The following is a 17551-nucleotide window of genomic DNA, read 5'->3' as shown; positions in this document are numbered from 1 at the left end:
GCTGCTTGCATTCATGCCATTGTAGAACGGCTGCTCCACATTGAAGCCGGCCCAAAGCGAAAGTGACCTCTCACTGCCTCCTTCACTGAAGCGGCACGTGGGCAAAGGGCGCCACCCCCGACGCATCCACGTTGTAAGCTCCTGTTCATTGCCAGAGACACATTTATCGGATGGGACATGACAGATATCTACCACGCCCATTCAATGTCCCGTCAGTCCGTATGCCGCCATTAAGCAGGCCTGCCGGCTGAGAAACCAACTTCAGCACCCCGCATTAACGCACCCGAACGCATGGCCTCACCGGAATCCACTATTTAAAGGCGGCCACAGCCAACTAACTCCACAACACAACACAAGCTGCCAGCATGCGAGCGAGGAGGCAGTGGCAGCCATGGCCACTACAAACCCCAACTTCATCAAGGAGCATTGTGTGATCTACGAGGTCGTCCGCCCTCAAGCCGCCGCTTGCCAGGAAGCGGCCGCTGCGGAGGCGCAGCCATAGGCGGTCGTGGACAAGCACAACGCCAACTGCGCCTCTTACGCCCCGCAGACGAACTCGCGGACGGCCTAGTGGAACGACAAGAGCACCGACCCCTCCATTTTCATCGTGGACCTCACATCCACTAACCACTGACAGGTCGCGGACTCCTCCTAGGATGAGTAGGACAAGGGAGGCGGCAGGTCCCCGTGTCCCATGTGGGCCGGTCCGTCCCGTTTTCTACTCTTCCTCGCAGGAGACCACACATATGAATTCATCGGTCTTATCGCTGGTACTCTCGCGGAGCTCATGAAGACAAAGTATGAACGGCGCGGTTCCCGGAAGGGAACAACAAGGACTTGGACACCGGATGCCGGACGCTGTCATAGGATAGGTTTTTCTTGTTCTAAATGTTCAAACTGTAAGGAAAATCCACTGTATTTGCACGAATGTTGTCCGGTTTATATGAAATCCGTCGTGTTTGCATGAATTTCGTCCGGTTGGTTCAAAAAGTTATTAAAATGTATGCGGGCAGCGCTAGATGACGGCATCCGATAGTGTCCATGGACTGATCCCCCTGTCCACAGGCAGATGCTGTAGGAAATTTATTGGTCGCCGTTGGAGATGCCTTAGTACTTAGGAAAAAGGGAAATTATATACAGATTTCCCATTCTAGAAAAAAACCCTTTGGAGATTCCCGTAAGAAAACATAGGAAGCCAATCTGTTAATTTTTGGTACTTAACCTTGATTGGTTGCCGAGATTATTTTACCATGAAGAAATTTTTTCTTCTGGAAACCATCTTCAGGTATACGCGAATTAGAATATTTATTTGTAAACCAACCTATGGTTGGATTGCTAGGAGAGGACAGTGATATCCCCAACCCATGATTTTTGGTGCTCGCATTATTCCTAGATTTTTTTTCCAGGATTTCTGGCAATGCACGTTCAGTTGGTGGAGTCGTTCCCTTCGACTACAAGGCGCATGTGGTGACTTCGTCAATCTCAAGATGATATGCCGGCTCAATCTCAAGTGTGAAAGCCTGTGCGGTGGTGGTGGCGGCGGGGCCTCTCTGATCTAAAGGTGGTTGGCAGTTGCCAGCATTTGACGGTGCGTGTAACAGCGGCGGAGCCTTGGCAGTGGCAGTCGGATCTTCGGATGACGGCGGCGGAGAGAGCTGTACCTCGGTCAATAGACCCGCCGTCAATACCAGCAGATTGGATCAAAGTTGGGTTGTTTTACCTGTCCAGCGTGCACTCAGATGTCAAATGGCTGCGATCCAGGTGACTGGTCACAGTTTCCTTGTGCTCTACATGGACGAGATCGAGCGGCCAGCTCTGCACTGTTGCCAGGGCAGGTGATATGCCTTTTGTGCTTCAGTTCAGGCTATGTCGGTCCTTGAGCGGACGGGATTTGGCAGACCTCTCTTCTACGAGGTGGTAATCGGTGGTGGTGTGCTCCGCGATTGGTGTTGGTTCTTATGGTGACCACCCAGGACTGTGGCGGCATACTCATTTGTGGAGTGTAGTGACCACCGAAAGGTCTTCGTGGGGCTTTCTTTATCCAGATCTGGTGGCTGACTTCGGAAGGGAGATGCAAACTATAGAATATAGATGGTGGCTTGACACAGAGGGATGGTTGTGCAACGGCGACGGTCGTGCAACGCCTGAAGTTGCTGGGTTTGCGGAAAGTGATGGCGACAACACATAAATGATGTTGGCGGTGGTGCTTCTCAAGCACCCAGTCTTGAGCTCCAGGGTGAAACCTATGTCTAACCCTAGTTGGTTATACCTGGCAATAGTGATTTTACATCGCTACCGTCTTGAAGGCATTGTTCGGATATGCTTGGTTTGATTCTTCAGGGTGAAAAGTTAGATTGTAGCCTTGGGTGGTTCGATCCGGTGCCGGCGGCACTCGAGCGTCGCTCCCTTCTTGAAGGCATTGCTATTGAAGAATCTCGTCTTCTCTGTGGTGTCATGAGAAGGTTGTTGCGGCTATGGAAATTGATGTAGTTTGCGAGTCATAGATCTGATGGCTTTAGGTATTTTTCTTTTCTCGCCCACATAGGTTTGGTCTTATTTGTTGCTATTTATTGGCGTGTTTTTTGTGTGCGTGTGTTGGTGTTAGTTGTGTGCATCCTAATTATGCAAAGGCCAGATGTGTGCTCATTATGTTTGTATTCTATTGATGCTCCATTTTGAGCCAATAAATTACATCCTTTGTCGGAAAAACTGTAATTCTCCTCTCTCTCTCTATGAGGAAAGAAAAAAAAATGAGACAAACCAACACATGTGCTAGTTGGATTATGCCTATAATTATTAAGCCAGCTAACATAGGATTGGCAAAGTATTTGACCCAGACGACTTGCTTTCTGCAATAGAGAAAATTATAGAAAATTTTCAGAAACCAAAATCTAATAAAGAGAAATACTTCAATATCAAGAAGGCCAGTTAATTGCACTTTCGTGGCTTCAGATGGGGGCTTCAAAAATTGGACACTTCAAAAACAAGCCAACTTCTTTGCACTTTCGTGGCTTCTGATGGGGGCTTCTTAAGACCAAGATGGTACTTGTGAGGAAAACTCAAAATAAACTTTCTCTGCACCATCGTGAAGAGACCGGAATATGGTAATTAGTAATTTAAGGATTCTATCAATTGAACTCAAAGTAATGTTAACGATGGAATTAGTTGTTACCAAGCTGCGAATCATCTTTAAAAATGTGTGTGTGTGTTTGTGTGTTAGCAACCTACATATGTGGAATATCTTTAAATGTGTTTAGTTCACATATATGCCCTTCTAGCTGCTATTTATCTAGAAAACTTGTCAGGTTATTTTACTAGCAATTTAGACATCCCACAAATGTTTGTGATATAAGAACTTGTTGAAATTTTCCTAGGAAGCTTCATAATTGATTAATTTACCCTCTGTACAAGTCAGTACTCTAACCATTTATTGACAGAAGCATTTACATCAAATGCATTAAGAAAATACAAAAACTCTATTTCTAGGCCGTAAGAAGCCAGTTAATAAATTCAATAAAAACCTATTTTTTTTAATTATAGTTCTTTCAAATGTATTTAGGCCCCTTCACTGCATCAGATATCACATAGTGTCTAGTTTAACAGAATAAATAACAGTTAAAGGTCTGATAATATTTCATTTCCTTAGAGAGTACCAGAATTAAGAACATTTCTCCATGGGATTAAATTGCTACACGATCACAAAGTTGGATAATAAAACATGACCAAATTCTACATTTACAGTACGGAATGTCCGAAGAAGCAAACCCTAGCCAGCAACTAATAAATCAAAGGAATGTCAAGAGACACCCAAACAGGGAAAATACACACGGCAATACAAGATTCCACACCAGATCCTAGGCTCGCAACTCATCTCATCTATTAAGTATACACGTATATGATTGGTTAACGAGATGACTTTACAATGAAGATATGTCTTGAAATTATAATATATTGCCGTGTTCATATATACTTAATTGTATTGCCGTGTTCACATATACATGAATTATGATATTTTTTATGTTTCCGCAGACGTACTTAATTGTATCGCCAGCCTCCCATTTCAAATGCTCGTTTTTCTCATATTGAGAGATTCACCACCTCATTCTGCAATGTAGCACTTCCATCGAGGAGATGATAAGGAATATTGTAGTCTAGCTGGTCGATGAATTTTCTCGACAGAAAGATTCACCACCTCATTCTGCAATGTAATCAGCATACCCACAAGAGGTAATCAGCATGTATGCATCTCCTCGTTCTGTAGGACAAAAATTTGTGAGACAAACTATCACATCTGCTAGTTGGCTTTTATGTATAATCATTAAGTCAATTAATATATGATTAGCAAATTATATGAGCTGGATGACTTTTAGTAGGGTCATGATGCTTTCTGAAACAGAGAAAAATTGTAGACAAATTTCAGAATCCCAAATCTGATAAAGATTAATACTGCAAGATCAAGAGCACCACTTATTGGTTGGGTTATCAGACAACATTCTGATTTTGGCATCAAAATTGCAGCACAACTATCAGACAACATGCTTTATCCCAATAATATCACATGGTTTTCAAAATGGACACGCCAACTCCATTGCACCTTCCTGGCTTCTGCTGGGGCCTTCCAAAGACCAAGACGGTACTTGTGAGGGAAAGTAAAAATCAACTTTCTCTGCATCATAAATTAACCACATGTCAAATGAACGGAAATTGAACAGAGGAAGCACAGCTAATTAGGAAATGAAAGGAAATGTTGTGGGAATGATCACCCATGCAAGCGCCCATAATATTTGTTGATGATCATTCCCACAAAGTTTCAGAATTTTGTGAAATGTTTTGCTATGTTTTCCTGCATGGGTGCACCATGTAGGGGTGTAGAAAAACCACTCTTTTCTCCTAGTCAAGCTCACAGTAAGTGTTAACGATGGCAATTAGCGGTTACCAAGCTGCAAACCATCTTTACAAATATGTGTGGAATAGTAACCTGGAATATCTGAAATTCTTTTAGTGTGCACATATGCCCGTCTAGCTGGAGTACAGACTTCTGGTGACCGAGCTTATTTAAAATAATAATCTATAAGCATATTTTAAAGTTCCAAATCAGAAACATACTCCATGGAATATTATATATGCTCTGCACGAACGTGTGAAATTCGTATTTGTCCTTTTTCGAAAAATTTCACGTTGTGGATTTTTTTTTTTGTAAATGAGCTCCCTGTAGCTGCAGCTCTGTTGGCACTTTTCGTGTCTAGCTGCTGTTATTTAGAAACTCGATCATGGTTTTTGACTAGCAATTTTGACATCTAACAAATGTTTTTGATATAAGAACTTGTTAAATTTTAATCATGTCTTTACAAACTACCTATTTCAAACTACTTCTTAACCTTCGTTCTTTCAAATGTATTTAAGTCAATTTAGTGCACCTGAAATCACAAAATGTCTCGTTTAATAGCAGAAAACCTAGACAGCCTCGGTTCTCATGCACCATTCTTCAGGTCTCGAGCAGCCTCTAGGGTTCAGCATCGATGGCCTTCTCCAACTTTGCCGTGTGCATCTCCACCCCCTTGCCGACCTCGTCCAGGAACTCCAGCACGACTAACTTGTCTGCACACAGGATTTCAGCCCGCTCACCACAACGAACGGGGAGAAAATACCAGAGAGTTTACGGATCAGGAGGAACATAAGCGTACCTTGGTGGGGCTGGGCGCAGAAGGATCTCGCCGGAGCTCCGGCGCCAGGGCGGAGGAGGAGGCGGCGCACGTGAGATGCACATATGAGGGCCATGGGGAAGAATGAGGCTAGAAAGAAAGTGTAAGCGGTACTGGGCTGATGACTTGGTGTTTTATTTGGGATAATAACGGAGGCTCATACGTGGTAAAATCTCTGTGAAACCGGTGTGACATTCTTTTTCTAGGGAATTACTAAATGTGTATATACAATGCATGCCAATATTAATAAATATATGGTATTAACTGCATGTTGATATCAAGTAGAATATTAATTTCATGTTAATTACATGGTTAACACAGATGTTGATTACATGCTAAACATGTTGAGCGCTGATTGGAGCAATCTAGATCGTTGAATTAACAGGGTCTGATGACCGTTATTTCTTGGATCTGTGTCTTTAGGGTTACATACATTAGTGTGTGATTATGGTTCATGGGATGACTATAGCAGATTTATCAAAGAGAAGAGGTAGGTCAATAATTTACCATAGATAGTGCATGTGAAGTTAATTATTGGTCTATGCTCGGCCATGGTTAAAGCGGATCCCCACCATGTCTATATGGATGAAAAGACGGCTCTCCAGTGGCTATAAATGGCTTATGCAAGAGCCAAAGCAAATGCAAAGTGCTGAAAAGAGAGGCGGCTAGCTTTGGGTGCATATACTATAGATCGATAGCACATTATTCCATTCAATCTTTCTGGTACGTAGGAGTTCGCTGCTTCTGAAACTTCTAGCTTTTTAGATGATCAGAGAAGTAAAATAGATTTATTTTGGATAATTTGGGAATGGTAGGTCTCAGAACGGTTAGCACATCCACCTCTGTACATGATCCTTGCTTGACTCTCTAACATTCAATCCAGTCACCCATGGTGATGACAACTGGTTGATGTGCAACAAGGTATCAACAATCTGAACTGTTGCATGAGTAACTTGGCATATTGAAGCTGAGCCCCTGCTCAACAGGAAGCCAGGGAATCTTCGGCCTCATAAATTGGAAGTCAAAACAAACATTTAGCTCGTCTTCCCTTCTCCCAGGGAATAAACAAGTGGACGGTCGGTTTCCTATCTTTGATGTTGCGAGTCTTGATATTGTCAACAAAATTTTCTATTTCCTTTTGGATGCACTCCTAAACTGACTGGCTCGTTCTTGATATCTTCAAATACTAATCGCGATAATTTTCATGTTGTGTTCATGGGAGACCAGAAGTTGGTCAATCAAGGTGGGTGTAATGCAGTCCTCAAGTGAGCCATCTGATGAAGCAGGATGTGCCATCTTTGCTAGTGCTGCTATGGCCCATCAATTAGTAACCAATGCTTGCAGAAAAACGAATAACCCAGTGAGCTGGAACTTTTTTATGGTGTGCAAACACTGACTGGACTATCATTGTTTTACTTTTTGAGTTGCGGGCCTATCGGTGCTAGTAAATATAGATTCATTGGATTCCAAGAAAACCACATGGCCAAACAAAGAGGCACGAAATAAGGCAGAATGAAGACGATAGCAAGTCTTTGTGTGGGATGGGGGCACAGATGAACAACTACGTCGAGGGCGACAAAAAATCAGATCTTCGATGCATGATGGTTATTGGAAGGATAGAAGGTGGAGATAATAGTGATTTTAGTGATGTGGTCCGAACCATTGAACATGCCATTCACGATATATAAGCATCCAATGATTGGTACGTAATATATAATCTATGTTGTCCCATTGCTACAAACGGGCACCTTTACTAGTTTATAATAGAAAATACAGATTCGGTAAGACAAGTTATTACTGTAAGGCCTCCTTTGATTCATACCGTAGGAAAACCATAGGAATAGGAAAGTCGTAGAAAATGAGCTGAAATGTATCTCAAATCCTATGAATAGAAATAGGAAAAGAGATGTCCTTTAGCCCACATCATAGGATTTTTGTTCCATGAATCTAGGCTAATGTTAATTTTCCTATGAAATAGGGTGGATAGGAAGAATTCCTCCATAGAAATAGGATACAATTCCTGCAAACCAAACGATTCTAAAGGAATTTTTCCTATAGAAATCCTATCCTACAAAATTCCTTCAAATCAAAGGAGGCCTAACTTTTTTCATGGAAGTTTAATGGCTAACTAAAAGTTAAGAACACATGGCCTGCTGCCCAAGTGAAGAGGTAGGTCTAAACTTCAGAGGAGTTAATACATGAAAACTTAATTGCTCCACCCTTGGCCTTGTTTAAGATCGATCCCTACCATGTCCATCTAGAGGAAAGGTTGGATCTATTGACCAAAAAATGGACTATGCATCACTATGCTTACCTGAGAGCGAAAGAAAATCCAAAGGATGGAGCTTGGTTTTTTCTTAGAAAGGAGGATTACCCCCGGCCTCTTCATCAGAGTGATGAATGCAGAGCTTGATATTGGGTGGATATATATCAAACTAAAAGTATCTCATGCTATTCGACCATTATGGCACCAAGTTCTATCTTCTTGAGATCTCTAGTTTATTAATGACCGAGAAAGCATCTTCTCTTTCCATCTTCTGGGAATGCATGGAGGTCTTAGGATGGTGAATGCATACGCCTGTACGCATGATCTTACTTCATACATCACTCTGTTAAACATGGGAATCTCGTCGTCTCCATGTTTCACCTACGGCCGGCGTCCTTTTCCTTTTCACCATGTGCTCTCCAATGCAGTGCGGACACATCGACAAGTGTGTTTCTGTAGGCACTTGAGAAGTTGATAAAAATGCCTTGTGGTACCCATTTTTGCTCTGCCTTACAAGGTGGAGCTCTGGGATGACGTTTTCACTCTTCCTTGCAACTGGAGGCTAAACTGGCTGCATCATGTTGGCCTCTATTGAAATTGTGATCGGTCACTCCAAGTTCTGGGGAAAGCCTCTGTCACGACTGGACCCCCAGACCCCACTGATCGGGCGACCAGTGAGGCGGAGCCACTGGACAGGGAGATGGGTGACGAGGACAACAAGGAGCAAACCACGGGCGGACCCGGTCGTGAGGATTAGTTGTCTAGGTTGCATGCGTTGGGTGATTGTGTGTGCTATTTAGGCCAGAGAGGGTCAGTTGTAAGGGGATTATCGAAAAAGACACTGAAACGAATAGGAGAGAAGCTGCTCTTCCTCCTAATTTCCCCTTCCTCCCCATCTCACCTGCTCCCGGCTCCTCCTCCTTCCCCCAAATTTCCTCAAGAGTAGATCGGCCCGTAACATCTGGTATCAGAGGTCAGGACGCCCTAGAGACCGCGTATCCAAAGCCTCGCTATCACACCAAGCAGGTGCAGCAAGCGGCGCTGATGGAGGACAAATCGCGGCCCTGGCGAAGGCCGTCGACGAGGGGCGGGTGGCCAATGAGGCCCGCCTCGATGCGATCCAGAACTCCCTCGAGCTCTGGCGATTGGCGGTGACGCACCTCCAACATCAACTTGACGAGCTGCATACACAGGTGGGGTGGATCGTGCTGCATCCATCGCTCGCGGCACCTCCGGATCCGATCCCGGAGGAGGACGCGGTGGTGCGCCCGGCGTCGACAGCAAGCAGAAGCGTCGACCGCGGCGACCACGGGCCCGACGGCCACGGCGAGATCGACACCACCGGAGGCACGACACAGGGGTAGTCACCACCCAGTTGCCGCCTCCGGTCAAGGGTATGCCCCTGACCGATTCGAGTGCTCTTGCTGTGAATTCTAGGTTTCCGATGAGAGAGTCCGATCCCCACAACCACTCCCCTCCGAATTGGTCACTGCAAAAACTGGATTTTCTGGTTTTCAACGGGGATAATACACAGTTCTGGCGCACGCGGTGCGAAAAGTATTTTGATGTTTATGAGATCCAACCTGAATTGTAGATTTGGGTCGTGACCCTCCATTTCACGTTGAATGCGGCGCGATGGATGCAGCTACATGAATCTCGGGGCACTAGTATGACTTGGGAGGAATTGTGTACAACTTTGTGTGGTAAATTTGGTAGAGAGAAGTACCAAGCACATCTCGTCAGTTTAGAACCATTGTCAGACAGGAACGGTTAGTGCTTATATGACACAATTTGAGGAGCTTATGCATAAGATGCTTGCGCACAACCCATCATTTGATCCTGTATTTTTTACCACTCAATTCTTAGAAGGGTTGAAGCATGAAATTCGTGTGGGTGTTTGTTACACCAACCAAAGGACATGGACTCCGCATTTTCCTTGGCTACGATGCAGGAGGAACTGGTGGAGGCCCTGCCCAGGCGGGAGTACAAACGACAAGATGCTCAACAAGCTCAAGTTGTACCTCACCCCCTTCTGGCGATGGGGGCTCCGCCGCTGCGACCTGGGCTTCCAGGGCCACCTGCGGCTGCTGAAGATCGACACGGTCAAGAAGCTGCTCATGCTCAAGTCCCAGGAGCAAGAGGAGACGATCGCATGGCGGCTTTGCAAAACTACAGACGAGCCCGGGGTCTGTGTTTCAAGTGCGGAGAATGCTGGGGGGCCGGCCATCAATGCGCGCCCACGGTACAACTGCATATTGTAGAGGAACTGCTTGATCTCCTCGAAGTAGACTACACCATTCAACAAGCACAAGCTGATGATTCTGATGAAGAGGTCCTCATGTCTATATCCAAGTTAGCAACAACTGGGCAGACCACCCCACACACAGTGCGCTTGTTGGGACGAGTGGAAGGGCAAGAAGTATTGATCTTGGTTGACTCCGGTAGCTCTGATAGTTTCATCAGCGAGCAAGCAGTGGAGCGCTTGCAGACGGAGGTGCAGCACATGCCACCAGCTCAAGTCAAGATTGCAGATGGGGGCACACTGTCTTGCACGGGCATGTTGCCACAGTGCAAATGGAAGACTCAAGGGCAGTCTTTCAGTTCAGATCTATATGTACTGTACTTGGGCTGCTATGATATGGTGGTGGGCATGGATTGGTTGGAACAATGCGGGCCTATGTGGGTTGATTGGCAAACAAAGTGCTTCAATTTCAGCACCTAGCAGGCCTTGTCAATCAATACAAAATTCAGCGGAAGAACAAGAATGACAAGCTTAGACCCCAAAACAACTCCACCATGAACACCTGCAAAAGCCCAATCAAACGAATCGATCACCTAAAGCCAGCAGATTAACCACGACATCAATCACTCCATTAGAGCATCTCCACCCGCCCTCCCAAGAACACCCCCAGGACCACTTTTTTAGCTCCGGCGATAAAAAAACGCTCCACTCACGCCCCCAAATCCTTGTTTTTCGCCGGATTTTAGTAAATTAGCCCCCACCTTCTCTCTCCCCGTCCGCTTCTCTCTCCCCGTGCCAGCTCCGCCCGCATCTCGGCCGCCTAACGCCACCCCGGTTCCTCCCCGTCACAGATCTAGCCCGCAGCGTCGCCTCCGCGGCCTCTAGGTTGCGCCCCGGTAGCCCTCTGCGGCCGCGCGCCCAGCCTCCCGCGCTGCCCCGCCAGCCGGCTCCCCTATGCGCCAGGTTGACGCGACCCCTGTGCTCTGCCCGGCCGGCTCGTGCTCGCGCGCCCCGGCAGGCTAGGTCCGCCCGTGCCGGCTGTCGTGGTTCTAAGTCTGACAGTAGAGTGGGGGGTAGGTATGGAGAGGCAAGGTCCTAGCTATGGAAAGGTTGTAAACACAAGAGATGTACGAGTTCATGCCCTTCTCAGAGGAAGTCACAGCCCTACGTCTCGGAGCCCGGAGGCGGTCGAGTGGATTATGTGTGTATGGATTACAGGGGTGCGAACCCTTTACACTGAGGTGGGGGGTGGCTTATATAGTGCCTGCCAGACCCCTCCGGCCCTCAGTAATGCGGGGTTTAAAGTACATTAAGTCTGGGCGTTACTGGTAACGCCCCACATAAAGTGTCTTAAATACCATAAAGTCTACTTAATTACAGGCCGTTGCAGTCCAGAGTGCTTCTTCACCTTCTGGTGGTCGAGTGAGTCTTCATGGTTGATTCCTTCAAGTCTGTCGAGTGAAGTCCCCCTTAGTCGACTGGAAGGTAATCTCTTCTAAGGGTGTCCTTGGGTAGGGTACTTAGATCAGGTCTATGACCCTACCCTAGGTACATGACTACAACATTAGCCCCCGAATGGATTGAGGCTTGAGTGAGGAAGGAGTAGATATTATTTCCGACTTGCTTTTGCATTCTGAACATGTGTTGTCTTGGACCAATAATCTCTTTGTTGATAATCAGCAACTTTTCTTCAGTCGACTTGATCCATTCTTCTCTTTCGTCGAGTGACCTTTTGAACTTAACAATTACCGAGCGACGGGTTACAGGAAATCTCGCACCTGACAGATCGATCTGCCTTTCGCGGATTTTGTGGGATACAAAATTTGGGGAAGCGCGCGAAGCGGGGCGGACCGTGGCGCTCGGATGGGATAGGGCATAGACGCCTCGATTCCTGCGCCACCTTTTTCACCACGTATCGCGTACGCGCGACTGTTTCGGGATGTGATTGGATCTCCCGGGCCCACCTGTCATCCACTCGGAAGTGATCTTATAAAGGCGCCCGGCGAGAGCCTTTGAACAGTACCTCTCCATTCTCCCTCTGCCCTCCCTGCCTCCGCCCACTGCGCCCGCTCCCGCCTCTGCGCAACTGCTCCTCGTGAGCTTCGCCGGTAGCCATGGTGAAGGAGAAGACGGCGGCGCTGGAACGCGCGAAGAAGGCATCGGTGACGGCGAAGGCGAAAGGGAGAACAACCAGTCGAGGCGGTTCTTCATCCAGATCTCGTCTGCCGAACGGCTGGGTCCAAGGAGATTGGATCCGGTCGACCATCACGGAGAAGGATCTCCTCGACATGGCCAACGACGGTCTGATCCCCCACGGAGCAGCAAGGCTCCCGGGGAACGAGTGGCAACCCCAGCCGGAAGAGGGTGAGTGTGTTCTTCTGGCTACCCACGTCGACCGTGGGTTTTCTTTGCCACCGAGTGTTTTCTTCCGTGGTTTCTTGAACTTCTTCGGAGCGCAACTCCACCACTTCAACCCGAATTCTATCGCCTATCTTGCTGCCTTTGTGTCCATGTGTGAGAATTTTCTGGGTTGCCGACCGCACTGGGGCCTGTTCAAGCATATATTCATGTGTCGCTCCTAGACCGTGAAGAAGGCGAGTCCAGATGACGATAAAACCAAGGTCATCCAGATGTGTGGAGGTCTGGGGATCCAGATGAGGAACAAAGCACCTTCCCAGCCATGACGCTCCCCGAGTCGGTCAGAGGCTGGCAGTCGACTTGGTTTTACTGCCGGAACGAGTCGACGCCGGGGCAGTCGAGTGGGCTCCCTCAATTCACCATGGACCGAGCCAACAAGGCCTCCTCTCTGAAGGTGCTCTCAGAGGAGAAAGCCGACGTGAGGATGCTGATGGAGCGCGTAGTCCAGTTGGTTCGGGAAGGAGTGACGGGTATGGATCCCCTGGAAGTTTTTCTTAGGCGACATATCCAGCCTCTTCAGTTCCGGAGCCATTGTATGTGGCTGTACCGCGGGACCGAAGATGAGACTCGAATCAACCCAGAAACAGTCGACGATGCCACGCTGGAGAGGTGGATGGCTGCGGTCACCGGGAACAAGGATAACCCTCGTGGAGCCAGGAGGATTCCTCCACTCGACCATTGTAGCATTCCAGACAAGGTATGTCTACTCTTCCTCCAATTGTATTCTTGTCATACTTATTTCTATTTTCGAATCAAATTGGTCGATTGATCTTTGTCTTGATGTCTAACAGGCCCTCACCGAACTATACTCGATGCCCAATGGGGCGCAGACTCCGACTGAGGAGGGAGAAGCGAGCGGGGGCGAAAGCCAGGAGGAGTGGGACTCGGATGCTGTTGAAGATGATGATGATGATGATGATGATGATGATGATGATGATGATGATGATGATGAAGAAGAGGAGGAGGAGGAAGTTGCACCACCGCGCTCGGAAAGGCGGTCGAAGCCTGTCCATGACCCTGTGACTGAACGCGGCAAGGGGGTGGCGACTGTCGCGCAGTCGACCAAGCGTCCTCGGACCACTTCTCCGGTGCCGACTGAAAAGGCTCCGAAGCAATCCAGGGTGGCACCGTCGAAGCCGACGAAGGTCCTGCCGAAGATGAAAGTGTCAATCCCCACCATATCAGGGTAAAAATGCTGCTTGAGTCTTCTCGCTTTTCTTGAGTTTATCTTTGATCGACTCTTGAGTTATCCGACTGATTTTTGGAATTGCAGTGCTGCTACTTCCGACACCTCAGCCAGGGCCGACGATCATGTGATGGAGGACGCTGCAACCTCAAAACCTGGTACCACTCTCTTAATCCCGTTTTTTTAGTCGATTGACTCTTGGCCTCTAATTCTGATTTTTTTTTCTGCAGCTCCATCCAATGTCGTTATCACCCTTCCTGACGACAACGACGATGAAGAACCGCTGAAACACAGGAGGAGCAGGAAAGCATCTGCCGGTAGGGCGGCCCAGGATGTGACGGCACCCGAGACTCTGGTCGCGGGGGAGGAGAGCACCACTCGACACACCGTGTCCTTCGCGGTGCCGCTGACGAGTGCTCAGCTCGCTTCGTCGAGTGCCGCACAGCCTTCCCTCTTCACGACGCAGCACGTCCCAGAGGACCAAGCCAGTGCTGCAAAGGAAGCGATACGCCAGGCGGGGGTCATGATGGAGCAGGTGAAGGCCATCCGGGAGGCAAGCCAGGCAGCCTACGACGCCAGTTCTGCTCTTCGAAGCAATGTTCAGGTCAGTCGAATCGCCTGTTCTGTTAGGATATGCTATCTGAAAAATCTTTCTTTCCGAAATCTATAGCAGTCACCCACTGGGTGTGTTGATTGAAACTCCTGTTTAGCGGGGGCACGCTGAGTGCACCCGCTGGGTGTAGTCCCCAAGGCTATGGTTGACTGCTGGCAGTCGACCATAGGCTTTAGAAGTTAAGTTTTTCCGTCAGTCGACTAGGTCGAATGGATTTCTCAAACCGGTGGGGGCACGCTGAGTGCACCCACTGGGTGTAGTCCCCGAGACTGTGGTCGACTGCTTGCAGTCGATTACAGTCTGAAGAATACGTCTTGTGTTTTTTTGGGTCGACTGGTCGACTCTATCTTTAATAGAACTAGTGGGGGCACGCTGAGTGCACCCACTGGGTATAGTCCCCGAGACTACGGTCAAATGTTTGTATTCGGCTGTAGTCTTAGAAACGCATGATTTTCTCTTATCCACTCGGAAGTGAATTATCTTTGACATTTTGTCGATTGGTTCTTCGTAGAAATCCTGCGACCTTGCGGCTCGTTATACCGAGCTGGAGAACAAGCACATCCAGCTCGAGCTAGATCTGAAGCTGGTCCAGGAGAATCTGATGAAGGCGAAGGAGGAGACCAAAGGTATGTTCGGTGAGACCTCGACGACTGTTTTTGTCCTTCATCTGTTTCAAAATCTGACCTTGCTATAACTTTACAGGCAAGGTGAAGGAGGCCCAGAAGAAGAAAGATCTTGAACTAGCTGAGAAGACTAAACTTGTTGACGAGAAGTTAGCTTCGGTCACCAAGCTTGAGGAAGAAAATACTAATCTGAAAGCTGCTCTTGATATTGCCAACAAGGAGGTTAGTCGACTGAAAAATGACAAAGCTGCTCTGAATGACAAGGCCAGTCAATTGGCTGGGAAGAAGAATGATCTGGAGGCCTTTCTGAGTGGACTCGCCAAGAAGTTATTCCTCATGCTCGAAGGTAATCCTTTGCGTTAATCAATCATTTTTACAGTGATCTTTCCATTCAACCATCGCCTTGACTCAGTCATTGTATTTGCAGAATTTTGCCAAAACTTTGAAGAGGAAACTAGTCGGCTGGAACCAAACCTGGAACCCGTCAACTCTCCGGTGAACGATGAAGTTGCCATGAATGTGTTCCGACTTGAGTCTCGTGTTGCTGCCGTCGTTGACTATCTTGCAAGGCTGAAGGTCGCCACTTCCCGCATTGACACCACACTCTGGCCCGGGGAGACACTCCAGAACGACCTCGAGTCTCTGATGGCTCGACTAAACACGGTTCCTGGGCGAGTGCAGGGGTGGAAAAAGTCCTCTGCTAGGTGCGGCGCAGATGTTGCTCTGTGTCTGGCTCGAGTCCACTACAAGGATGCGCGAGAAGACAAACTGGCGGCCCTTCGGGTGGCCAACACCAAGAAACACGACTTCAGGTCCTTCATGGAGACCTTCATCGCTGCTGCCACTCGGATCGCGGACATAATTGATCTTGATGAGTTTGTTGCACCTTCCAGCCCTCCACAGGAGGGGTAAAAAACTTCTTTGAGCTCGACACTTTAAATTTGCCTCGGTATGCCGAGTGATTTTGTAACCGATAAACCTTAACAGGCTTAGTGCCTGAGCACTTTCGGTTCCCTTAGGTATCCATCTGAACTTGGATTCGACGTTTGAATACGCTTGTTTTTGGCTTGAAATGTCTTTTGCAGGTTTTAAAGCAAGGTGCTTACTGCAGTCGACTTTCTCTTCAATTCACTTAGGCAGGCACTGGACTGCGGTTAAGCTCCCGAGTGGGAGGTGTGTTCACCACTCGGTAGGATTTTCCCGACTTAGGCGAGCACTGGGCTGCATCTAAGCCCTCGAGTGAGAGGTTTGCTCTTCACTCGGTAGGAGTTTTATACCTTAGGCGAGCACTGGGCTGCAGCTAAGCCCCCCGAGTGAGAGGTCTGCTCTTCACTCGGTAGGATTTTTATACCTTAGGCGAGCACTGGGCTGCAGCTAAGCCCCCGAGTGAGAGGTGTGCTCTTCACTCGGTAGGATTTTTATACCTTAGGCGAGCACTGGGCTGCAGCTAAGCCCCCGAGTGAGAGCTCTGCTCTTCACTCGGTAGGATTTTTATACCTTAGGCGAGCACTGGGCTGCACCTAAGCCCCCGAGTGAGAGGTTTGCTCTTCACTCGGGAGGATTTTTGTATCTTAGGCGATCACTGGGCTGCAGCTAAGCCCCCGAGTGAGAGGTTTGCTCTTCACTCGGTAAGATTTTTGTACCTTAGGCGATCACTGGGCTGCAGCTAAGCCCCCGAGTGAGAGGTTTGCTCTTCACTCGGTAAGATTTTCATGTTGTACTTGTGGCGTAGCTCAGAGGAGAGGGACGCAGTCGACCTGCACCTCGTCCTCCTTACGACCGCACATTGTACTTATGGCGTAGCTCAGAGGAGAGGGTCGCAGTCGACCTGCACCTCGTCCTCCTTGCGAGCGCAAGTTGTATTTGTGGCGTAGCTCAGAGGAGAGAGTCGCAGTCGACCTGCACCTTATCCTCCTTGCGAGCGCACGTTGTATTTGTGGTGTAGCTCAGAGGAGAGAGTCGCAGTCGACCTGCACCTCATCCTCCTTGCGAGCGCACGTTGTACTTGTACTTAGGCGAGTGTTTAGACTGCAGCTAAGCCCCCGAGTGGGAGTCTGGCTCACCACTCAGTAGGATTTTATTTGAACTTAGGCGAGTACTTGGACTGCAGCTAAGCCTCCGAGTGGGAGTCTGGCTCACCACTCGACAGGATTTTATTTAAACATAGGCGAGTACTTGGACTGCAGCTAAGCCCCCGAGTGGGAGTCTGGCTCACCACTCGGTACGATTTTATTCGAACTTAGGCGAGTACTTGGACTGCAGCTAAGCCTCCGAATGGGAGTCTGGCTCACCACTCGGTAGGATTTTATTTAAACTTAGGCGAAACGGGTTCGCAGCTAAGCCTTCCGAGTGGGAGTCTGGCTCATCACTCGACAAGAATTTTTTTACAAACTTAGGCGAAACGGATTCGCAGCTAAGTCACCCACTGAGGGGGAAAATTTTACTGGACAAATAAAAAGTGACAAAAATCATGGGGAAATTATGACACTATTATTTTGCAA

The sequence above is a fragment of the Triticum aestivum genome, chromosome 6B (genome assembly GCF_018294505.1).
Source record: "Triticum aestivum cultivar Chinese Spring chromosome 6B, IWGSC CS RefSeq v2.1, whole genome shotgun sequence".
Lineage (NCBI taxonomy): Eukaryota > Viridiplantae > Streptophyta > Magnoliopsida > Poales > Poaceae > Triticum > Triticum aestivum.
This window is presented reverse-complemented; position numbering follows the sequence as displayed.